General features: G+C 38.2%; 1 pseudogene; it reads right to left on the bottom strand.

Moving 5' to 3' along the window:
• Window positions 1–5234: 5234 nt before the first annotated feature.
• Window positions 5235–5732, bottom strand: LOC105294218 (annotated as a pseudogene).
• Window positions 5733–24235: the final 18503 nt, after the last annotated feature.

The raw sequence follows: 24235 nt of genomic DNA, 5'->3' as shown, positions 1-24235 counted from the left end.
TTTTTCCTGGTCTTTCCTGTTGCCCTGCTGTGTTTTATTGGGCTACGTGCTTATGGAACAGTTTTACCCCGGTACTCTTAAAGGTGCCATTGATTTAAAAAAAAGTAATTATTTTATACATTCATTCTGTTATTCCTTAGGTGTCCCTGAAGTGTCTGCTAAGTATCCTCAGCAGGGTGGAGAGCAGGAAACACTGCGAAAGTACATGGTGGCCACGGAGGAGGGCACAATGTCCTGCCTGTGCGGTTGGCACTTTATAAATACTTACTGCTCCAGGGTTAACAGTCTGTGATTCAATAGACTGAATTAAATTAAACCAAACTTGAAATCTCAACATGATGGGAGGATACATAAGGACAGTGGATAACCTCATAATTCTGACAAAGAAAAGTATCTCATTGTTTTATTGTTGGGAGTAATAAAAATTGTGCTAATCTTTCAGTGAACAAATAGCTGTGTGAGTGAGGTCATGTGGGCAGGCAATGGTTTCAAGAATAGATTTGCAGCAATTCACTAATGAAGATATGAAAATGTCAAAACATAACTGAAACATCAAAACACATCCCAATGCATGGATTTGTAAAAGTGCCTTCTTTAAGAAAATGCCACAGTACATGTATCTCATAGAACTAATCATTACTGGAATATGAAAAATGGTCCCTGGTTACAAATTCAAGGGTGAATGTTTACAATGGCATTGAAGGGCCCTGTACATCCTACCAACTAGCTAAGTCTTCCTATAAAAATGGAAAAGATTTTTGGAGTTAATTCTTTATGAAGAATTAACATAAAAGAAGAGGGATAGATGCCTTCTCTTTCACTCTTGTAAGTAAAAACGTCAGAGTTTTTGTTAATGAAAGTCATTTAGCCAAGCTACCCATTTGAAAAGTGGATTTCCCAAAAGACATTCCAAATGGTAAACTATCCAGTACTCCATCAGCTGATATGATTTCTATAGGTGAGTTAGGGTATCCTCTTTGGGGAGGTTATGTAACTTGGTATTTCCATCGAACGGTTCAACATGTCCTTGTACTGTGGAGCCTGGCTTAGTGAATGGAGGATGGGGATGTTAAGCTTCAGCTCCCCTCTGCCCATGTGAGCGGACATTCTTGTGCAGTGACCAGTCATCAGGGCAAACAACACACTGGTTTATGTATCAAAGTGTCAGGCAGAGTATCCCATTCATTGTGGGAGGTGACTGTAGCATTGAGGCCCTGCTAAGATTAGGTGGGACAATGTATGGCTGCAATTACTGTGTCCTGATTCCTTAGAATATTACACTTGATAATTTCTTTCTCTCTACCAGTCACTGAGGGTCTGACAGTGATTTCAACATTTCTGTCAGTGATTCTCCCTGGCCAGACTCACCTCAAGTATTCTCATCAAAGCTTCAAGGAGGGCAAACAGAAGCTCCTGGGTGCCTCTATATAAATTCAGAAGAGATTAAATCATTCTTAGCCAACTCATTTCTCTTTTGATGCTTTGGATATTCTTTTCGATATAATGAAGAGTTTACACAAATAATTTTTAAGGTCCCTTCCAGCTCCAAAGTCTGAGTTAAGCAAAGCCACATTTTCCATGACTACTTACTTATATGAAACTCCCAAATAAAATATAAACTGCCCAGAGAAACACTGGCACATTTGTTCACAATGTTTTATTTATTGTGAAATATGGCAGAGGTTTTTTTTTTTTTTTTATTGTTGTCGTTGTACATCTCTTAAAGTAAACTCTAAATTGCTCTAAAAATACAATTTCTATTTTTGCTTGAATTTATAAGAATCCAACTAAAAGAAAAAGGCATAAATTATTTAATTTTCAGTCAGTCCTCAGAATAGCCTACAGTTAACATAGCATGTATAAACATTTCTGTAGATTTTCAAGAGGTTATAATGTTCACACTAGCCAAAAGTGAGTGAGTGGCACACCCTCAGCCTATGAGTCATGTTAGAAAGTTCTGAAATAATAAGTACTAGTTTTTAAATTACAAGCTTATTCTTTCAAAGTGGTTATTTAAGGAAAATAAAGAGCTCTTCCCATATCAAAATTCAGCAAAACATGCATTTTAAAATTTCAAATTAACCATAGAAAATTGGTCAAGAGAGTGAGGACCAATTTTAGAGTGAAAGGCTCACCAAAAGGCAGGATTCTGATAATAGCAATACGAAAAATATATTTTTCTCTCATTCTAGAAAGTTCAATTTAATGTGATCTGGGTAAAGTCTTCAAGGCCTTAAAAATATTGCCAAATGAGCATATTTTCAGAGTAATACACTGTGATGCTGAACTTCAATTTGTGGTTGTCTAAACAGAGTTGTGAGGTGATAAAAATATTCTAGATATATTAGATGCTACAACAATTTCACACTATTTAAGAAAATTAGTATGTATTTTTCAGAAAAGTAAACCAATCTAGATGAATTAATATCAAATATAATAAATTATTTACTTGAAATTCTATTCCCTAGGCCCAGTTTTGAATAAATGTCTATAGTATGCCTAGCAGGACCTGGAAAATGTCTCTCTAAGCAACCATGTTGAATTAATTATATTCTTTCAGCCATAAAAAATTAAAGAAAAAGAGAAACTAAAGAAAAAGGAATTAGAAGGAGAATACATTCAGCTCAAAAATAAACTATTTTTTAATCTCAAGCAGCATTTTTTGGAAAACTGAAAATGAAAATATAGCTTAATGTGAAGATAACAAAATTGTAGTTATACGTGCAGATAAAGCATATCATCAAATATTGGGACTCTTTGGTCTTTATAAATTTGGAGTTGAGGATTTAGACTTGTGCCAGAGAGAAGTTGGCACTTTTACCCAGAATCAGCTCTGCCTCTTTCTACATACTCCTTCTACCCTGAGCTGCTTTTCTCTCTGACCTTCTCTCTCATTTCCAAAGTCCCTTTTCCTGCTTTTTGTCCACATAATCCAGCTCACTGTCCTTTGTTCTCTGATGGCTCTTCTCTGTTTTTTCGCTTGTTTGTTTGTTTGTTTTTTGTTTTGTTTTTTGGTTTTGGTATCCAAGTGTTCAGAAAAAAGAATCCGATTTGGATTGTAGGTTGTCAAAAATATGTGTTTATCTTATTTTCTGACTTTTAATGTTCTTTGCTTTAAAAAAAATCACTGCCTCAGAGAGGACTTCTTTGGCCACACTGCCTAAAATTGCATCCCATTACTTTTATAATTAGAATCCTAGTTACCAAAATGTAGAGAGAGTTGAGTGGAATGAGCTCAGATCCACTTCCCCACTGGACAGGAAGGAGTGGGAAAGAAAGCCCATCCCTCACCCCCGACACAAACACCCTCTTTTTCTGTTTTATTCCTTTTTTAAAAAAATGTTTATTTATTTATTTTTTTATGGTGACATTGATTAACGAAATCCAATAAGTTTCAGCTGTATACTTTAACAATAAGGCATATATATATATATATATATATATATATATATATATATATATATATATATTTTTTTTTTTTTTTTTTTTTTTACACTGTGTGTTCAGCTCCCATAGTTAGATTTCTTTCTATCACCACCTGTAACTCTTTTACCTTGTCAACCTTCCTCCACCCCACTCACCTCTCCCCTCTGGTAATCACTAGTCTATTGTCCATGTCCATGAGTCTCTGTTTGTTTGTCCTGTTCGTTTGTTGCTTTTAGGTTTATATCCCACGTATAAGTGATATCATGTGATTTTCAACTGAACGCCCTTTTTTTCTAACCTTCCATCCCCTGCCAGAGACTCTCCTATGCACAGAACTCAAACTCGAAGAAGCATGTGAAAAGGATTCAATTGGACCTGGAAGGAACAGAGAATATCCCCTCATAACCACGCTACTCTTTGTCTCTACTTCATTTTATTTTCTTTAGCATCTCTCATGTTATATTTGATGTTAACTTTTGTTAGTGTTTTATTATTTTTGTAGTAGGCAGGAAACTTATGGAAACAAACTGTACCTTGGATACTCTCTAGTTTTCTAAAGTGCTACTTTGTACCTATGATATACTCATTAAGTATTTGTAAAGGGAAGGAAAAAAGGAAGGAATGAAAAAAGAAAGAAAGGTAGAAAAAAGGAAAGAAAAGAAGAAAGAAAGAAAATAAAGAAATTTTCCATATCTTAGGAAGATCTGATTTTCTCCTCTGGTGATATATGAGATGATTTTAGGTGGTATGTGGATAACTGCTTTTTATTTACTTGTTATGCATTTATTTTAGTGATTATTAGATGACTTTGTTTTTCACGAGGTCTCTTAAATGGGTATTTAAATATGAGAAACTAAGTTATAGATATTAGGTATATATTATTTTAAAAAGTTTGAGAAAACATAAAGTAAAATGTTCCCCATAATTCCATGTTTTTATAAACAACAATAACCAGCATGACCATTTGTATCTTTATAGTGTTTAAAGCTGTTCAAATATGTTTCACATCTACTGTGTGCTCTTAACACTGTTTGCCAGAGTTCAAAAGACTTTTTCCAGGGTCCTGTATTGAGTTGGTGATAGATTCTGAACAGGGCTTAGATGTTCCGATGTGATAATAGTTCTCTCATGTCATGCTTAGTGTGGAGCTCCCCAAGTAGATGAGTAGTGAGTGTGTCGTGCGACGTTTCTGTAGGATAGAGGTGCTAAATGCACAGGCTCCAAAAACAGATTGCATTGGCTCAGGACCAGCTCCATCAATTATTAGAGGTGCCCTTGGTAAGTTACTGATCCTCTCTGTGCTTTGGTTTCTTCATCTGTAACATGGCATAATAATAACTCCTTTCCTGCTGGTTTGTTGCAAGGACTAAATGAATTAATGTAAGCACCTAGAGAAGTGTCTGGGACTTTGTTAGTGTGATGGTTTTCTAGTGCAGGAATATTTATAACCAGCTGGAATTATAGCCTGCTTCCTTCTAGTCTATTTTTCTCTGTGCTATGTGTGCAGAGAGATTCAAGCAACATGCCCTGAACCAAAAATGTATCTGTTTGAGGTACCCAGCATTAATTTATAGCTACTAGAGTACTGATGAATGCATTTTAATAATTATACTCTTATTAAGTGAACATTTCATAGATGTGGGAGATGACAGGAGAATCTACTGAAATGAAACAAAATGTGCATGCTATGACTATCAGCTCTGGGATAATGCAAAAAATATATATTTTGATGTGAGCCATAAAGTTATTCTATTAATAATAATGAGGTCTGCATTTTTACTTTTTTGAGTGAGGGCATGCACTTGAATTCATTTGCAATATGGAATATTCTCCCATGTGTCAAGCACCTGGTGTTGGCTGAGCTTGCCTAAACCGCATGTTGTATTACACACTGTTAAGTCATTTTTATAAATTTGTGTAAATTTACACACTGCTATATGGAATCTCTGAACAATGTTCCTACCTGACAGAAATGCTTTTCTCAGAGCTGCAAGGATGTCGCTCAGCTCCTCTCTCTTCCTCTTGTTGTGGATGTGTGTCCCCACCCTTTTTCTGATGAATTTCAGGGTTCGCTTGACCTTTGAGACCTTGAGCAGCTCCTTGGCGCGCCTCTCCTAGTGGGCAAAGCCGCACACCTCTCGAATGGTGTCCTGCACAAATTTGGTGTGCTCGGTGAGGCGCCCATGGTGACCTGTGCCTCTGCAGTGGCTATGCCTCGGCTTGCTCACATCCTTGGTCACCTAGTGACCCTCATTGAAGCCCATGGCCATGGGGTAGCGCAGAGCCATGGCTGCTGCTCCTCAATAGCTGCCCTGGACTCTCATCCTGTTAATGAGAATAATAATAGTACATATTTCAGAAGGCTGTTGTGAGAATTAATTGGGATACTAAATAAAAAAGCTCTTAACAATGTGCCTGTAACTCAACAATAGCAGCTTTGCTTTTATGTTTACAATAATAATAATACATTGATTAATATTATTATGAGTGAGAGAGCACAGAGGAGGAAAACATCTTACCACTATTACATATTCCAAGAAGTATTTGTAACTTATTTAAGGATCTCGCATATATCTAACCTTGAATGTCTCAGGGAGACTTTGGCAAATGGCAAAAGGATTTTTAAAAGTTTTATTTTCTACAGTTACATGGGTGAGTTGGGAGTAAAAGAGCAGACAGGATAATAGATGAAGAAATTTCAATGAATCAGAAAAATGCAGCTCTGAAGAGCTCCTCCAATTTTATGGTAGGGATGGCCTGCGTTTCTTCTCAAATTATTGTTTTTGTCACCTGTAATGCTTTATAAGTGGTCTCATTATAAAAGATGCTACTTGGCATATTCCCCTTAAAAAATGTAAAGTGAGTTAAGCTTCAAATCTGGTCTTCTGTTTTGTTTAGGAAGAGACAGTGACTATTGCTCTAAACTGGGCAACTATAGAATGACTTAAATAAGCATATCATTGCCAAAACACAGATCTCCCGGAAGCTAATAGTCCCAGGTAGGATAAAACTTTGATGATGATATTGGTAGTGATGTCCATTCAAGAGGCCTACTATTATGTGGAAGTCCCAAACCTCAGTATCTCAGAATATAACCATATTTGGAGGTAAGGTCTTTAAAGAGTAGATTAAGTTAAAATGAGGCCTTTAGGGTAAAGCCCTATAATCTCACATAACTAGTGTCCTTAAAAGAAGAGGCAGAGACACCAGGGCTGCTCCCAACAGAGAAAAGACCTTGAGAGAACAGAGCAAGAATGTGGCCATGTACAAAGCGTGGAGAGAGGCCTCAAGAGAAACCAACCCTACTGACACCTTGATCTTGGACTTCCAGCCTCCAGAACTGTGAGAAAATAGATTACTGTTGTTTACACCCCACAGTCTGCAGTACCTGTTTATGGTAGCCCTGGAAAACAAATACACCTGTCTTTCCTAGAAACTTCAGCCTGACCTTTCACACTATGTGGAGCTCCACCTCTCTTTATTCATGTTTTACAGTATGAAGCTTGGCAAAGCAGTGGCATTTTCTATGAGTGACACGTGTTAAATATCTGAGTGGTCCTTGTGGTTAGGCCCAGGCTGTGGTCACTGAAATAGATGATGCTACATTGTAATTTCAATGCACAGAAATCTGCTAAGGGAAAATGATACAGCTGTTTGTAAAGATCCTTGATATTGCTCACACACCACACACACACACACACACACACACACACACACACACACACACACACACACACACCAGTATACATAGATACATAGTATACACAACTTTAAGGGGGAAAAAAGCTCACACAGAGATAACTCAGTGCAACATCCCAGAGTCACAGGGAGTTATTATCTAACAGAAATAAGAGGAAGTATGAGAAAACCACAGAGAATATGTGCAATCAATCTCTCTGTCTCTTTCTCTTTTTTCACTGGACTGATGCTGTTATGCCTGAGCATACTACTGACAGATGCTGCTACAGGCCTCGGACTCCTCTCAGAACTGCAATCATATTCTTTTAAAGCCTTAGGAATGATTTGAAGAAGCTTCCTGTGCAGCCTAACATTAAGAAAAAAGTCAGTGACTCTAAGAATTCCAATAGTTCTTCTTTCTATCTTCCTGGAAAATCCAGGAAGTCTGCACTATCTCTCTGCTAGTCACCAGTGTGGTCGATAGTGATTGCAGCCCAGGCAGGCAGAGAGCTGCTGGGCATGTGACACTCACTGTCTATGGGGTGAGGCACTGAGTAACACCTAAGTCAAGTGGGACTCTCCAACCACAGAGTCTGGATGGAAGTGCAGCTGGTCTGGAAAAGAGCATGGCACTTCATCATATGTTTCATTGCTATTAATGTGGTGAAAAACATAGTCAGCTCCTCTCTTAAATCACAAAAGTCACAGGCAGCAACAGTTAATAGAGAATCCACATGTCATCTCATCTGGGCTATGTGCTAAGGGAAGCCAGAAACAGCTCTGCTTTTCAATTAGGTGAGAGTGAGTGTGGTCTGAACGGTGTACAAGCACCCCTTTCTTCCACCCTGACACCCGCCTGCCCTGCTTCTCTCATTAACATAAGCTTGCAATTAAGACACGATGCTCTTAAGAAGCAAGTGCTCTTTCATGCCTGGGACGTGTCTGTGCCTTTTCCTCTCATTGTGGAAATGCTGCCGCCCATTTGAAAACTCCAGAAAATAAAGCTGTCAGTTTAAGCACATTAAATCATGAAATGATGAGACCAAAGCCACTAACCAATCCTGAATCCCAATAACAAACCTCTGGAGGGAAATTTTCCCGTCAGGGAAGCTCTTTGTGAAAGTGTCCACCTTTGAAAATATTTTCCACTCTTAAAAGATGCATTACATTTTATTAAGTCTAAATGAAGTTTATTTTACTTTTATGTATTTTAATCTATATTTTAATGCAATGTGGGTTGTTATTGATGGACACATTTCAGTCCCATTTGAGTGTGAGCCAACAATGCAACTTATCGAGCAGGCTTCTTAAACATTTTCCATTAAAATGTTGAAGGCATCTGAACAGTAAAACCATCCAGCAGATATTTAAGAATGTGAGGCTCTGTAGCCGAGATGTCCATGCACGGCAGATCTATGGAGGGAGAAATTAAATCAAAAGATATATGTATCTGGTGAGGCCGAACTAAATGTATGAATGTGTAAAGAACATAATAAGGTAGAGGGAGAACAGGGAAGCGACAAGTAAAACAGAGATTAGGAATTATAGCAGATATGCAGGCAATCATATTTTGTTTATAATGCATCTTGTTTCCAAGGAGTTCAAGCTGAATGTTTGATCAGTCATTTATTTAGCAAATATTTGTAGTATACCTACCAAGTACGAGGCACTCATTCAACACTTGGGATATAATAATATACTCCCTGTCTTTGAAAATCACTATCTATTAGGCAACGGGACTCTGACTTCACTCTAAAATCTATAAAGATGTGAAGAAAAGCACTCTGGCTAAAAATGAAGCTTGTCGAAGCTAGGGGTTGGTTTTGGGTCCTGGAGGTATCAGAGAAAGTTTTCCCAAGTGGTAAAGGAAAGGAGAATATAAAGAAGAGGATGGACTTGTGAAGGGCACAGGGAAGGAGAGCTGTGGGGCAGAAATGTGGTTCAGGGTAGAGAGAATGGTCTGTGTAAAGGCACCAGATCAGAAAAGGTCTGACGGCGCTGGGCATGATTGAAAGCCCCATGGGACAGGAGAATGCTGCCATATGTGATGCTGATGGAGCAGATGATGCCAAGGAGGTGGCCCTGTCTTATACTCTGTCATATTGTTGTGGTACGCTTACTACAGTTTTTAAGTAGACACAGTCTGCTAAGCAGCACGGAGGATGTGCTGGAACAGGCAAGTAGCACCAAATGGAAGATTTCACAATTGTCTGAACTAGCTTAACGCCCTCCCCTTTTCCTTCTTCACCGAACAACATAGATGTGCAGCTATACACACTCTACCCCTCAGGAAATTGTTCCAGGTTCCCACTTCTAGTTTCTATCCTACCATGTTCTCTGGCTCCTGCTTCTTTGGTTTAACCTGTGTTATTTCACTCCGTCCTGAGGGAAGCAGCTCTGCAGATAGAGAGAAGAAGCAAGATTTGACAGATGCTTTCGAGGAGCAGTCAACAAATATATTTATTAGCTCAGTTCACTCAGACCCACACTGACCATTGCTTTGGTAATCGAGCTTAATTTTTTTCTTTCCTATTTCTCCTCATCCATGCCCAAAACCCTGGAATTTTCATTTGGTCTGATGTTAAGGACATTTCTCTTGTCTGAGAGTGTTCAGATAGCTCAGATCTAATCAATTCAAGAATTCAAGCTTTTGCTCCTTCCCCAAACAACTCTCTCTCCTAGGGCTTGAGTTATGATCGTGTTAATATGCTGTTCACCTAAAGAGTCCTTTAGAGAGTAAAATGAACAAATCCTATTTCCCAAAGCTACCATGAATATCTACTGGGTACTATTCTAAATGCTTTGCCTGAGTTAACTAATTGAAGCCCAAGGTAAAAGGTACTTCTCTTTAAATCTTTAAAAAAACATACCTTATGATATAAGTATTAATGTTCCCATTTTATAGATTCAGATAGTGAGATCCTTTGAAATTTCAAGATGAGAAAGAGTGTTTATGATGGGATCCTCCTTTGTACTCCTCAAATCACTCTAGCCAGAAAATTAGAATCACGTATCTATAGAATTCTAGATTCTCAGAATGAGAAGAATTTTATAGGTAATTTTTTTTCAACCCCACAGGCAAAGCTTCAAAACATATCTGGTTCTTGTTTACACTGAGGCCTTCAGTCATCCCTTCATTCCTCATCGCGGATTGACTACCTCTTCTTTATCTCGTCACCACAGTTGAATGTGCTCTGCCTGTATTGTCATCCTTCTAGCCCTGGTTCAACACTCTAGTGACAGGTAATTCGCTGCCTTTCGAAGCAGCCTCCTCTGTTGTATATTTAGTTCGTGATATTTCTTATAGTGAGACAAAACCTTTTTCCCTCCAACTTCCAGTCGCTGGTCATAATTTTATCTCATGAGACCATCTAGAACAAGTTAAGTCTTTCTTCTACATGACAATCCTTCAATTAATTTAGGCCTTTTTTTTTTGAAATTTTCACTCCCCTCTACAAAGCTTTCTCTTTCCTAGCTATAGATTCTTGGTTCTTTATGTGGCCCAGTTTCAAATCTCCTAAAGATCTCAATGACTCTCCTCAGGTTGCTCGTATCTAAACATATCCTACTTCATCTTCATGAGCCTTCACATTCAGTGCTCAACACTCTATGCAACTCTCCAACCCTGCTTTGTTCTGAGAAGGGTAGAAAGGAGTTATTCCTTACTTTCCCCCTCACCTTTTATTAACTCATAACATTAGTAACTATATGCTTTTATTGGTGTCTGTATCCCCTACAAGAAAGCAAGAGGGACAAGACAGTTTTGTTTTTATCAGTAGCCCCAGCAGACAGCCTGATATAAGTATGTGATATATGTTTGTGTGATGAATGAATGACTAACTGAAAGAATGAACACACTGCTGCTAAAATACTGAACGAGAGCATGCTGGTTTTTCTAAATGGCATAGAATTAGAATTAACTCTGGAGACTCACTAGCCCAATCAACCTATTTTCAGGGAAACAAACTGAGACCAGAGAAGTCAATTACTTGCTGAAGATCACACAGCAGAGCTAAGACTAGAATTCAGGCCGGCTGACTCCTACAACAGAGCCGGGAAAGGACAGCTCCCGGTCTCAGTGGGGCATGGTGGTGGCGGTGGACATGAGACAGCAATTTTACAATCTCTGAAAGCCAGTCGTCTTGGGTCCCTTTTGGGAAAACCATAAGGAAGTAGTCTTTGCAGCCTAGCCTCACTTCCAGATCAGGAGCTAACTCAGTGGGACAGGGCTGCATTCACAGCAGCTTTAGGCTCCAGCTGTGTATTCAGGGCTTTTCCAGGGCCCACATAAAGCTCAAATATTGACTCAGCATCTCTCCTTTAAGATCTAAGCTGCACTGGGAAAGGACTGACAAAAAACAGCCAAGGATATACCCAGAGAATTATTCCAGAGAAATGAAATGAAGTGTTGGCAGTGCAATGAAATAAATTCTGTTTTTGTTCTGCTCAAGCTCACTGAGAGGAAGGAAGGAAGCTAAGGCCATTACCATTCTTAGGAAACAAAGCGAAACTGGTTGTCAGTTACAGCTTTCTCCTATATGTGTTGTTCATAGATGTGTCTGGCCTGATCACAGGAGAATTACGGCTCTCATACCATAAACAGCACTGATCCATATCCTCCCTCTGAGACTATGAGTAGAATTCTGCAATAGTATTTTGTGGCTTGAAACAATGTATAATATAAGCCCCTAATCGGATAGTAACCATCAACTCTGTCACCCTGTACTATAGAAGTGCCAATAAAAACATAAATAATGCTTACCATTGTTAAACTCTGTGGCTATGCATGATTTTATTTATTCCTCATAATAGTTATTATTCCCATTTTCTAGGTGAGGGAACTAAGGTTCAGAGAGTGCCCGTTTTGAGATCACCTCTGCCTAATACAAAAGCCAGTGTTCTTAACCCTGTGCTCAGGGCTTGCATGATGCACTAGAAAAATTTATATTATAGCGGGTGTGGTTCTCTTTTTGTTTTAGGCAGAAACTTTCTCTCAAGGGCGTTCAAACGTTGCTTTCTGCCTTGAATGTTCTTACAACCCATGCCCAACTTTATCCTGTTTCTATTCACCCTTCGGGATTCCATGCAGGTGTCCCCTCTTCCAAGAAGCCCTTTTTGGCCTCTCTATCTTATCTGAGTTTGCAGAGCACCTCCTTCTTATTTCTGCCATTGCATTAATAACTCTGTTTGCTCAAAATCTTGTTTTCCCACTGCTATATTATGAGCCACTTGAGGTCAAAAGCCGTTTCTTATTGAGTCTGTGCTCCCTGCGTCTGGTGTAAGTAGGTGTTCCTTATGGGTTTTATTTATTAAATGAAAGACAGGTTCTGGAACACCTGATAATTAATAGGACCATGTTTTCTAGTCACAAGATGATGGGAGGGGGTTTAAAAGATTAAATTCCTCTTGGGGTGGAGGATTTGTTTTTGTCAGTACCCCCAGCAGAGCACCTGGCCAATAAATATGCATTAATGTGAATGTAAAGGACCCAGAAGAATCCTTCCAATAAAATACTAAACTAAACAAAAGAAAATACAAAGCTCAGAAAAAATGAAGAAGGCTATTCAAGGTGGCAAAGCAAAGCAGGGACAATTAGGGGCACTGGAGTGAGAGACCTGGGTTCAAATACCAGCTCTATCATTGCCTGGCTCCTGATCTAGCAAGCTGAGAATTGTATCTAAAACTCAGTTTCTTCATCTGTGAGAATTACTGATAATACTGTGTATAAGAGTCAGTGCAAAGCTCAGTATAATGTTTGCGCCAATAAAAGGCAGCTAGTTTTATACAGATGCATACTCCTCTCTTTTTCAACAGACATGTAAGAGTCTTGAAATACAGTTTTCTTGAAAAATTATTTGCCATTAAGATATGTCCAAAATGTTGCTAATCTGTTATGTAGGTGGAAGTGACTAGGCATCTATGATTTTACATCAATAGTATATAAAACGTGGAACTCATATTTTCAAGTTGTATTCTAGGCCTATGCAAAGTCCCTTCCACATGCCATCCAAAAGAAGAATCAATCACTTAAATATAGTGCATCTTATAATTTATATCATATGGTAATTTTTTACTATATTTTCTTTCTATACTGTGAGCTACTTAGGGCAAAAGTTATCTGTACCTTTCCTTGAGTTTTGTATGTAACACAATGCCTGGCATATAGTAGATAATTTTTTATTTTCAGCACTTATCATAGCTGTTCTCGAAAGTTTTTAAAAATATAATTATGTGTAATCTATATCTCTCTTAAGAGGTTGTGAGAATCTGAGAGAGAGTTAAGACGAGAAAGAAACTTGCCCCATCATTGGTCCTTATTTAATTTTATTACCTTCAGATACTGGAACCTCTGCGAAAGCGCATTTTTTTTTTTTTTTTTGAATTATTGGACACTAGAGACAACTCCTGGAGACAAGCTCACTCTCTGGGAATTGTTCTAGGGCATGGGTCACAGATGTGACTGCAGGGAGACCCAGGAGCTGTGCAATCACTCACCATTATCTCCCCCGTATCTACCACAGTGTCAGGTACATGGCAAATACTCAGAAATTATTGATCTTGAATGCTTTCTATCACCAGAAAAAGCGAAGGAAGAGTTATGGGAAAGAATTCCAAAGAGCTGTTGTTTCCAAGCTGTGGTTAGGGGTATCACTTGCCTTCTTTATGGGTGGTTCTCAGACTTCAAAACAATAGTTTGCATAAGGATCACCTGGAAAAGTTGTTAGGATATGATTGGAGGTGGTGGTGAGGATGGAGGACACAACTATAAATGCTGAGAGAAATCCTAGTCTGAAATAAGAGCATGCATTCATTCCAAAGTAACTCCAACAAAGCTGGGGCCATCAGGCTAACGATGCATCACCTAGGGATGTAGTCTCATAATCGAGGCAGGGGTAAAAGCATCGGAATGGCTATTAACCTGATGTGAGCCCTAATCATTGGGTTGGACCTGAGGAAAAGACTTGGGTCTTTGGGATATACATTGACTAGAGCAAAGTAGGACTTTTGTCCTGGAGACATGGGGTGCCAAGAAGTTTAATAAGACAGAGTTCAGAAATGAGAACTAGTACTTGAGATGGGAATGGATGAATTGAGTATTTTCTTTAGGACAGAGACACGGTTCAAGTATCTCCGCACTGTAGCTTGCTCCTGCCTCTTACATTGCCCTCATCATGTGGCATTGCAGTAATTAGTTTATATTTCTGTCTCCCTCACTGAATGGTGAGCAATTTGAGAGCATGATCCATGTATGATTACTTTTTATTTTCGTGTCTATAGTACTTAGCTCAGAGCCTGGCACATGGTATCTATCCCTTAAATGTTTACTGAGTGATGGCGTGGGTGGATGGATGGGTGGATTTGCGAATGATTTATTTTTCTTCCCTCCTCCTACCCCAAGTTGGAGAGAGGTGTTTAAATCCCTCTGGCAGGAAAATGGGGCAGGTCTGAATACGCATGTGGGAATTAAGTGGTCCCAGCTGTCAGGAAAGGTGAACCAAAGAGGCTGTTGTTCACCTATCCAGAAGAGGAGAAACTTTGAATGGCTAGTCATTAGTCATTGACAGCTTGCTGTGGCTGAATCTGTCATTCTAATCTTTTCTTCTTAGCAGGACAAGCTTATCAAAAGGGTGAGAGAGGTGGCAAGGAGTGAGAAAACGTTACATTATTTAGTTACTCTATTCATATTTTCACATTTTTAAGTTAAAACCTTATATGATTATTTTGAAACAGATTTATTATTTTCCCTTTAAAGATGCAGAAACAATAATTTGCTTAAAGTCCCAGGGTAGTCTAGAGCCAGAGGTACTTGCTATTGAGTTCTTACCTTAATTTGGGGCACTGGGGATAAAAAGGAAGAATGTTATAAATGCATTGAATGCCTGGGGAGAGGGAGTCTGGACTCGTATTTCACTTCAGTAACCTTGACACACATAACAGGACCACCAAGACCTGAAAAACCTCTCAAGAGAGATTTCATCAACCCTCAATATGTTTTTCACCAATAATTGGTTATTTACGGTGTTTTCTGTGTAGTGTTATTATATTGATTAATCTAAAAATGATATTCATTCAATTAAAAACCAGAGGTTTTTTTTTTTTGTGCACACTTATTTTGTGGCACTTGGTGTTAGGGACCTAATAATAATAATAATAATAATAATAATAATAATAAATAATAATAATAATAATAAATAATTACATTTGTTGAGTGACTAGAATTGTGCTAACATTTCCCATATATTCTCTTAATTCCTCTTTATGTGAACTCTAATAAATAGATATTATTATAACCTCCAACTGGCAGATGAGGAAAAGAAGGCTCTAAAGGTTAACTATTTTAATTCTACCTTTTTCAACTTCTGACCTTGATAATTCTGTCTGATTTTAACATCCATATTCTTTTCATTATAACATGCATGTATCAAGGGTTCATAATCCATTCAGGAAGGCAGATTGTAAATGTATAGTTAAGTACAATAACTGTTATAAATTCTGTAATATAATTTACAAAATACTGGGGGACTCATCAGTGCTTTAGCCAGAGAAGCACTAGTATGGAGATAATGTTTAAATTGGGCCTTAAATGAGGAATAGTTTATAAAGAAAGTGCTCTTCTGTCTTGTATATTAAACTAATTTGAAATTCTCAACAAACAATCAGGGGAGTGAAGAAGTAAGTTGAATGTGTGCAGCGTCCCTTAGATCCAGTGCCCATCACCTCCTATGCTCCCTTGCTACTTACCTTCTTTCTACTCTGTACTTTTGGCTGCTATGCCTGGGTTCATTTTCATGGTTAAACTGATGGTCCATCTGTTCCCAGTGAAAAGTACAAATATTCTCATGCAAACCTTGAATATAGAACTGTCACATAGTTAAGGCAAAGCTGTCAAACATCTTTTCTTGTGAAGGCTAGAGTACATTTTTAGCGATGTGTTCATGTGACTGTGTTACTCATTCTGGGCCATGGTATAATCGAGAATATTTTGGAAAATTTCCTGCTGGCACTGGAGGAGTTTATGCATAGACCTAACTAATAAATGGGAAATCATTACACATATGAGAGGAACTTTCAGTATCTTTGGGTGGAATTTATAATTGACTCTTCAGACAGCACCATCTATACAAGTTTTAATTTCCTCTTCCTTTTCACTCTGTCTTTTTTACTGATCTCTCTTTTTTCAAGTTACCAAAACATACTTTCAATGTCTCTTCTTTTCGCTTTCTTTTCTCAGTTTTTTATTTATTTTTTTTATTTATTGCCCAACAAGGTTGTAATTGTCTGTCCTAGGCTGAAACAATGGAAGGTAGTCCATTGTGTTAGCTCAGGGTTTTGGAGCCTAACAGCTGGTTTGAATAATTGCTGCATAGCTAACCACTGTGAAAACTGTTTAATACTAGTTTCCTTCTCCATAAAATAAAATAATGATAGCACTGACTTTATCAAGTTGGTGTGACATCAAATGAAATAATGTTTATAGAAGGCTGGGTATCATTTCTGGTACATAGGCAGATCTCCATAAAATGTTAGCTTTTATGATGTTTTCTAGCACAGTTCTTGGTACATGGCAAATACCTGAAATGTTTTGTTATATGTTGGAAGAAGACATAGTCGTGGGGAAAGTAAGTGACTTATTCAAAGGCCCACAGTCAGTGGCAGAGTTGAACTAGCAGGTTAATCTTTCTTCTTTTCTTTTTTTAAAAAGTGCCATTTCCCCACATTTTAATTTTTGAAGAGAGGTTTGTGTTATTTGTTTGCTTCTATTTCTGTTTATTTATGTTCCTAAACACCTTTTACTTAAAAAAGAATTGTTTCACTAAAAAACCATTAAATATTGACCACCCCTTAACAGGTATTGAAAAACAATATCTGTAATCGAAAAACAAAGTGAGAGAGGATAGGGAATTATATCCAAAGCAATAAACTGAGTCCAGAAATAGTGCTTGAGCTCGATCCTTGGCTCTGTCCTCCATAGCAGTCAGGCACATGCGCACATGTGCCCAGAGGTGATCCAAGCTGCTGCTGCTTCTCCTCCTCCTCCTCCTCCTCCTCCTCCTCCTCCTCCTCCTTTGGTATTGTCTATTACTGATGCCATCCTGATAGGTATGGTTAGATTCTCTAGCTTTGAGTCCTTAGAGTTCAATATGGAGCTCTTCCCAGAATTCTAGTAACATCTCCTTACTGGTATTTCCACATTCCCTCTTGAGATGTTTAATACATCTAAAGGATTAAACTCAAAGACTGGGCAATTATCAGACAGTCCCTCAGCTGCTGAGACCTTGGGTAGCAGAGAGGAATGTAGATCAGCATGCTTAGCTTTCGTCAAAGGAGCTTATGAGTGGAAATACCACTAGACGATAGCACTATCATAAGCCCACGTTCCTTCCGACTACTCAGGCGAAAGGTCAAGTTGGAGAGTAGTCCGAGTCTAATGCTCAAGCTGGACACATCCTTTACACAGACTGCAGATGGCCTGTGGTTTAGCCTGTCAGATCAATCACTGCTTGCAATTTACAAAATGATAGTCCAACCAAGGACGTCTTTATTATCATATTTTATAACTACACTTTACCCTCCAGGCTCAACATGATCGTAGATAATTAGAAGCTAGCACGGCAGTATGGCAGATCCTGCGATTTGGTTATGTGTCCTGCTGACTGCAAAGTGGACCTCCCTAACTCTAAACCAATGCCTAGGGTGTTAATTAGTATTGCCCAAGAGAGAAAGAAGTCTCCAGACACTGTGAAAAAGAGCATGCATTTTCCATTTCACATGACACAAAGAGAAAATGTTATATTGGTGAATTATCTCTCTGGAGGACATGTGGAGAAATTATTTGGAATCCAAAGATTGCAGCATAATGTCCGAAAGCTATTCTATTTGACTGCATCTTCACAGGACCACTCTTTCAAATATTGTGGGAAAATATATTTGCTTCTGAATGCTTCTGAAACTGAATTATTTTCAAAGGCTAAAAAAGTCAGTCACCTATACATCTGTCTATTCAGCGATCCATCCATACAATGAATATTGGCTTCAGCCTACCATGTGCTGAGGTGTTTGGTAGTCATCATATGAATATAAAGGTGAAATGCTATGGTACCTAAAGTTAAAGAACTTAAAGCAAAGAAATATATACTCTTTAATTAGGAAGGAAATTTAAATATCTTTAGTCTAGCTTTCCTTACAAAATGTCTGGTGGAAAAACTTTCCTTTGCAGAAAAATAACTACCTTTAAAGGCTAAGGAATAAGAAAGTATTTCAAGATGTGAAGATAAAGTGCTATGAATTCTCAGGTTGTGGAAAGACTAATTTGAGCTGGAGACTATCAGGGAAGGCTTTATGCTGGAAGTGGCATTTATTTGGTTCAAGAGATGGTCTGGTTGGCTAAATGGTAGCCTCATAAGATGTGTCCATTTGCTATTGACTATTCGCTATGACTATTGCCTTATATGTTAAAAGAGTAAACATCACTTAAAATAGCAAAAGATATAACCAGGTAAAGAATTTTGAGTGAATGAGTTTATCCTAGATTATCTAGATGGGTCTTAATCAATCTAATGCCAAATATACTTATAAGAACAAGGCAGAGAGAGATTTGACAGACAGCAGAAGAGAAGGCAATGTGACCACGGAGGCAGAGATTGGAGTGGTGCGGCCACAAATCAAGGATTGTGGACAGCCACCAGAAGCTGGAACAGGCTTCCCTGTAGCCTTCACAGGGTGCAGCCCTGCTGACACTTTAATTTTAGACTTCTGGCCTTCAGAACTATAATAGAATAAATTTCTGTTATTTTAAACCAACTAGTTTACAGTAATTTATTAGAGCAGCAGGAGGAAACCGATAGATATGGGTAGGATTTTAATATACGTAGTTGGAGAAAAAGGGCAGCTAAGGTGGAGGGAACTATGTGAACAAATGCATGAAGACAGAATTTTGGGGGTCCAGGAAGTGGTTTGGTATGATTGGACAAATAATAAATGTGTCTGGAGCACAAATAATCATAACAAACTAGCCAACATTTATTGAGCACTGTCTATGAGTCATGCCTGTGCCAAGCACTTTCCACGTAGATTCTCATTTAATCCTCACAGCTACCCCATGAGATAGGCATTTTCTCGTCTCCATTTACAGATAAAGAAACTGAGGCACAGAGAGGCTGAATAATATGCCCAAGTTTCCCAAGCCAGGAAGCAGTTGAGCTGGGATTCTGACCCCATGTGTCTGCTCACGCTCTAGACTTCTATGCCATCTGCACTACTTATTATGAAAGGGTCTTCTTCATCTGCTCCTGCTGCACCCTGTCTGTACTCACCCATCAGAGCGCTTATCACAATGCATTGTAATTTGGTCTCATTTGCTTGTTTCCCCTACTAGACTGTAAACTCTGTGAGAGAAGAGAGCATATCTTCCCTGATTGCTGGTGATTCCCCAGGCTTGACACATAGTGAATTATAAATAAGTTTTTGTGGAACCAATGGCATTTGTAAAGCTCTATAATAGGGATGTAGTTCATGGACTAGGAAGGTTTACTATGTGTAATTTGAATGAGGATAGATAATATTAAGTTCCTTTTCTACCCCATCTCCATACCACAAGAAGATTTCCCCCTCTTCAATGGAAATACTCAATATGAGTGGGGGCAAGGCAAAAGTGCAATTTGGTAGTCCCATATGACAGAGGTACCCTTTACCAATGAGCACTATTGGCAAAGAGTCTAAATTCCTTCTGCTGCTCTGTAGTTCCCATTAAAGAGGAATCCACGGTAATCCTGCTTAAAGATTCTTTGAACTTCCTCTACTGTGGAATGCAGCTTTTGCTCTAGATGAGAGATTAAAGCCTGCACTGGGAAGTGCCAGTCCATGGAAAGGGCTGAGGTCAGAAGCAGCGGCGAACATGCCCCGAAGAGTGTATGCCAGCCTATACGCCATAGCAGAGTTATGTCCATCACGAGGCAGCCAGAAGAGGAAGAAAGTTGGAAACCACACAATATGAGAAAAAGTATGGAAGAATTTGAAGTGAAGTATTTGTGGCGGAGAGGGGGGTGGGGGGAAGGCAAAGACAAGAAAGAGTTCAAAGTAAATAGAAACTTATCATAAAGATTTTTAAGGAGGGCAAAAAAATCTCTAAAAGGAATGTTAGTATTATAAACCCGATAACCCTCGGCAACATGCACACACACATACACACACACTAGCAGAGTAGAACATAGAGAACAGAAGAGAGATGAAAAGCACAAGAGAAAAAAGAAGAAATTAATCAATTAAGGTGATGAGTCTAATTCTGAGTTATCTACCCAGATTTATATCCAGAAATCTCCAGTTTCCCCTCCTTTAAGAGAATCTGAAAATCTTCATTTCTCCAAAATTTTTGTATTCCAACACGTATCCACATTTTATGTTATTCTTTACTTTATCAGCTCATACCTGTGCATGCAGTTTATACTTCACTGAGCAGAACTCTTTTCTATTCTCCATTTTCCTGCCTTGGTATCTTCATTCACAGAGTCTCCTCAACATAGATATTCAGCTTTATTTTTTCCTCTCAGATCTTCCCTCCTATCTTCATTCTTGAAGGTCTAACATAAGCTAACATCGTCAATTCATGTGTTCTTTCATTTATTTGATCAATATTTGTTGAGAACTTTTACTTATAGCACAGAAAACATTTACTGTCTTTTCCAGTTATTTTTCTATTTGTCACAGTTGCTCTACCTGACTGACTGGCAGTTTCAACTTTGTAAGTCTACAGTGCTTTGTACATGCCAGTTGGCATAGATTTTTTGAATGATTCCCGGGCTTGAGCCTATTTGTGTGAGAATGCTTTGCCAGTTAAAATGAAACTCACAATGTATGTTTGTAATTAATTGAAATGTTTAAGTGTTTGGTGAAATTTGCTAAGATTTATGCAAAATGAAGGATGGATATTACCCAGAAAGTCCTTTTTATTCCATGATCCCATTGCCAATTGAATCCGTTCTTCATTCTGCAGTCATAGTGATCTTTCTAAAATAGAGATCTGTCATCACGTATTTGACCCCTTTTACCCCGTCTGTTTCCCTCTTTCCCCCTCCCCCACTACAGAAAGAAATCTAACTGTGGGAGGTGAACACACAATGTAAATATATGTATATATGCCTTACTGTTAAAATGTGCAGCTGAAACATACAGAATTTTGTTAACCAATGTCACCATAAAATAAATAAATAAATAATAAATAATAAATAAACAAATAAATAAAATACAGATCTGATTGTCCCTGCCCCTGCTAAAAGCACTCTAGTGATTTCCCTTTGTTCTTAGGTTACATTTCAAACACCTGAGTCAGGACACCCTGCAGGATATCCTCACAGGACTCTTCAGGCTCTTCTGTTCATTGTTTTCTTGTCACTCAGCCCACTTTTGCTGCTCCTTCTTCCTGGAATAATGCTCTTCCTACCCCAATACCTTGCATCACACTCTCCTGCTTAACTCTTATTTATCCTTTGTTTGATTACTCCGCTACCCTCTGCCTACATCTGAGATTTCGTTTATATAGTATTCTCTATATTCTCTATGGTAGAATGTTTCACAGCATTTTTAAATTGCCTATTCATTTTTATCTAAATTCCGTGAAACTGAGGATTCATAAGGACAAGAATTATGTCTGTCTTGTTCACCAATTAAAACAAAGGTCTGATACGAGATAACATTCAAAGGATAGTTGTTGCATTGAGTTTAGTAAGTCTAATTAAGGAAGCTAACAGGACACTTACACTATATAAAAAAAAAATCCTGAATAAGAATGGCACTTTCTCATTTAGCATCACTAAACTTGTTACCTAGAGAAAGCAGAATGCCCCTTCTGTAGTCTGTTGTATCTTCACCTAATTGACTAAGAGAAAGAGGGATGCCCTGCCAAAAGGAACGCTCCATCCGATTCCTGGGACCGCTACCAGGCGCAAACTGCCCTGCAAAAGCTGGGACAGTGAAGTTACAACAATAATCTGTACTTGTTGAATGCCTTTGATGTGACAGCCAAATTTAATATACATTGTTTTAATACTCAGAACTAGTCTGTAAGACGGTGGGATCATTGTTTCTTTATGTGAGGAAGCTGAGCTCACAGGTAAATAACTTGCCCAAGGATTCCAGAGTTAGTGAGTCACAGAGCCAGAATTCACTCAGGGCTGCTTTCCATTCCACAGCCTGTGCTCTTTGGATTTCACCACATCGTCACTCTAGAGCTTTTCCATATATACAGGCTGGGAATCGAGTCTACTGGACTGGAAAAATCGGGCTAAGACAACTCAGGTAATAGTAAGGTTCTCCTAATAACAGAATGTTGGAATAATGTCCATCTATCTCTGTCATACTCATTTAAAAATAAATCATCACTTTTCATTTCTGAGCCCATTGTTTTTGTGAAGATAAGTGATAAATGATGTTTTGAAAAGTTTTAAGGCAAAAGTTTGAAGTCTTCTTCAGAATCTGTATTCATCAACGCCTGCTTAGCAACAGTTCTGAAACCTGAAGAAGGGGCCATTAGGACTGCAAGCAGTACTGCTGCAAACAGCTGTTCATTATGAGCCACATCTCCAAAGCATCATCACATGTCCATGATATCAAAATAAATGCTTACTCTGACCCATGATATATGCAGTCATCCAAGAAACAACTCCTGAGCTATATCTCAACAAGCTACATGAAAAATGAGAGCTTTAAAATTGAGCTCTTACCAAATGGGACACTTCCTATTATCCCAAGGCATTTTATGCTAAATGACCAATCATTTTTTATTGATTCTCAGTGCTATGAGTCAGGAAGTCCTGAGTACATAATCCTCGTTGATCTTGTGGTCCTTGGAAATGACAGCTAAAGCCAGCAACTGGCTTAGTGGAAGAGTGAGAGGAGGTGGCAATGCCTCTTCTGTTGCATTATTCTATAAGGAAGTCCATTCACTAATGGCCAGTGCCGGACTCCTATTAACTCTTAGTGCTTAGGAACAAGAGTTGAGGATCAAAGTCTTAGCAAAATTATAAGTATGGGGTTATGTGAAGTGTCAATATTTTTTAGGCATTTTATTCCCATAGCTTAAGGCTTTAAATTCTGAGTTTGAGAAAGGCTAATTAATATTCATGACAATTTAATTTCCTGTGGTCTATAAGGCTATGTACCATATCTCTCCTCAAAACTATCTGTGGTTTAGTAAATGAGTGAGGAAATTTAGACATGACACATGCAGAAGGAAGACCATGTGAAGACTCAGGGAGAAGGTGGCCATTTATAAGCCAAGGAGAGAGGCTCTCAAAAGAAACCAACCCTGCTGACACCTTGATTTCAGACTTCTAGCCTCCAGAATCATGAGAAAATAAATTTGTGTGTTTAAGCCACCAAGTCTGTGGTATTTTGTTATGGAAGCCTTAAAAAAACTAAGACAATCTTCTATAAACTTCTTCAGTCATCACTATCTTTCCAAGTCCACTGCTACCATCCTGATCCAAAGCAATGTCATCTTTTTCTTGAATTACAATCATTGTCTCTTAAATAATTGGCCATATCTACTTTTATAGCCCTCCAAACAATTATTCAAGTAACTTTAAAATGTAAGGAAAAAATCATTGTACCACTTCTCTTCAATGGTTACATATGACAAAACTGGAGATCAGAAGACCAAACAAAAGAGCATTGCATTAGTCTGAGCAAAAAAAAAAAAATGATAGGAACTTGAAATAAGTCCATGGAGTGAGGACAAGAAAGAAGGAATAGGAATCATATGGGCTTCGAAGGTAGAATCCAAAGGAATGTATAACCCATTAAATGGTGGGAGAGGGGATAATGAGGAATGAATCATGAATATCTTTTAAGCAGTGACATATCTAGAGTTCTTGACACCCAAGGAGATAATTTTTGAATACTTCCTCCTCTATATGACAAGATAATATTCTGTAATAATCATGTAACAGTTGATAATAGTCATTATTTTCTTGATTTGCACTTTTAGAACAACACATAGAATGCATTTAAATTTTAAAGTCATTCAAATTCAGTAAAGTATATTATGTATTTTACTAAAGATTTTTTATTTGTGTTTTCCAAACAAAAATATTACACTTCACAGTTCACATTTGTTTCAATATTTTTAACTTTTAGC

This window comes from Pteropus vampyrus, unplaced genomic scaffold (assembly GCF_000151845.1).
Source record: "Pteropus vampyrus isolate Shadow unplaced genomic scaffold, Pvam_2.0 Scaffold84, whole genome shotgun sequence".
NCBI classification, from domain to species: Eukaryota; Metazoa; Chordata; class Mammalia; order Chiroptera; family Pteropodidae; genus Pteropus; species Pteropus vampyrus.
Note: the sequence above shows the minus strand (reverse complement) of the source record. Positions and strands in the feature narration are given on the sequence as shown.